The sequence below is a fragment of the Penaeus monodon genome, chromosome 42 (genome assembly GCF_015228065.2).
Source record: "Penaeus monodon isolate SGIC_2016 chromosome 42, NSTDA_Pmon_1, whole genome shotgun sequence".
Classification (NCBI taxonomy): domain Eukaryota; kingdom Metazoa; phylum Arthropoda; class Malacostraca; order Decapoda; family Penaeidae; genus Penaeus; species Penaeus monodon.
Window position 1 is genome coordinate 11016508 of NC_051427.1, and position 2500 is coordinate 11019007.

The following is a 2500-nucleotide window of genomic DNA, read 5'->3' on the forward strand; positions in this document are numbered from 1 at the left end:
CAAAACAATGTTATGTAACTGTAATTGTAAATCAGTTCTTCAGAAAACATAAAAATCTTCATTCCAGCGCGGTTTCTTCGCTCTCAGCTGGGGCGCTCTGGAGGAGGTGTGGGCGGCGGTAGATTGCAGTGGCACAGAGGGGTATCTTCCTGTACCAAGACCTTGCTCCATGGTCACCATTGACGTCTGTTGTATCGCCCTCACAGTTCAAATGCTCGTCCTCATCTCGGTCAGCGTCTGCCACGTCCTCAACGCCGCTATGGGCTAACTTCATCTTCTTTTCACCATGGCCCCAGGAGTAGCTTCCTGGCCCATGGTAAGCCCACAGCGGTCCACGTGGACAACAGACGGTCGTTTTCGCCCCCTATGCGAATTCGATAGGTTGACATCAGCGAGGGCCGCTACCACCGTGTATGGCCCTTCACAGGGGCTTCTGTATTTCGGTGACAGCCCTCGCTCCGACGCGGGTTATGCAGGCCACACTCCGTCACCTATGTTGTACCTCACTTCCTCATGCGCCGGTCATAGGTCTCCTTCATGGCATGGCCGGCTACTGAGCTTGCCACGCAACTCGTCGGTGCACCTCCGCCAGGTTAGCGGCGCTCCGGTTGGCCAAGTCCCGAGAAGTCAGGCAACGGCCCCACACCAACCAACTTGCTCCCCGACGGGACTCGTTGACGCTCCACTTCCTCAAAGTGACCAGCTTTGCACAGCTGGCACTTGTGGGCCTTATCGGAGAAGTGGCTACAACACTGTAACTAACCCCCCCTGGTCCAACAAGGCTCCGCCCAAAACGCTACGCCATCAGCCAGCTCGACAAGTTTTGGTTGGGCTCCACGCGGCCCTATACTCCACGCATCACTCTTGACAGTCGACACCGGATTCTAGACTCTGTCTGGGGGCAAGGTGCAGGTCGCTCAGCTGTAACTACCTCGAGCACAGCCAACCTCTGGAAGCAAGGGACCTCTTCACCGTGGCACCCTCACCAGCGTTCTTGTCCAAGGTCGACACACGCCTTACTCTGCGTCAGGTAGTCAAGGCCAAGCAAAAAGTGTTGTCCAGATCGGCAAATACACCGGCAGCCCCTGCACCGTGCTGCCCACGCCAATACGAGCCTCCCACTGGCCCCTTGAGCTGCACACAATGCTCCGTGACACCACCCACAGTCTCTGTGGTGCGTCTGGAAGTGCATAGTGGCCAAATATCAGGCCGCACTAGGTCTTCTCAGCCCGTTGTTCCACTGTCAGGCGGGCAGGCTTCCCATCTATTGAGACCTCCACCTGCATCGTGCTGGTTCAACGGCAGCTTACCCAAGTTGGGGCCGGGAACCGAGAGGACGGATGGGTTTCGGCCCCCTCTCCAGCCTTTATCCGCCTGTACCACTTTCTTAGCCTTAGGACATGCGCTCGGATGGTGACCATACCTGCACAGTCCTTGAAGCGCTGCGGGAATGCATAGGAACAGTCGTAGAGAGGACGTGTTCCACCCACACTCCCATCCTGACACTGACTACGTCTGATGCCCACCTCTCCGCGCAGCCCCAACACAAGCCTTGGAAATCTCCACTTTAGCTTCCTGCCCCGGAGGTCACGGCGGGGCGGGAGAGCTGGCCCAGGCCACTGGTGCCTTCAGGAAGGCCTCGAACTCCGAGGGCCCTCGCCAGCGCCACCTGCAGGTCCCTCAGGGTGTGCCTGCTGACGTAGAATTTGCAGCTGTGGTCCTGTAAAGCGTTCAACAAAGAAATCACGGGCCAGGAAACACGATCATCTCTTCCGCAGCCGCAGGGTACGACCTCCTTACCAGCGCCTCCACATCTTGCGCCAGCTGGGACAGGTGTTTGCCCCGCTCCCGAGTCCGTCTTCTTCAAGTGGGCTCGATATACCTCGGCCTAGGTGGTGGTGCCGAAACGCGTATTAAAGCCTTGCCAACGACTGGTGTAAGAGGCCTGTTGGGATGCCAGGGCAGATTTGCCCCAACACTTCACCGCGGGGCCCCTAGCAGCTGTTACCAGCTGCAGGGCCTTCTCTTCCTGGCTCCAGCCTGGATGGGCAGATTTGCCAGAATTTCAAATGGGGCAAACATAGCCTCCCAGGCCACCTTCCGTCGTACCTCAGCTGCTTACGCCTCACAGAATGTCTGGATGCCGAGGGCTGCAGGGTGGAGAACGCGTTTCGTGATACTAACAACCTGGGGGGGAGGAAGGGGGTGAGGAATGGGCAACGAGGCGGGTTGAAGGGTCCGAGCTTGCCGCCACCTATACCAAAGGGAGCGGTTTCCGAGGCGTCCCCATCTTCTGGCAGCGACCATGGCTGCGACCCACGGACGCTGCGAGGCCGGGGGTTTCCTGCACAGACCCAGGCAGACCCCAGTAAATCTGAAACTCTGGAATCTGTTGCCAGAACTCGTTGCCTTCTCTGCTTGCAAGGTTTACTACTCGTGGGACGCCGCCTTTCCGCATTCATTCCTCCCTCAGGCCCTGAACCTCGCCCTTCAGAGTATG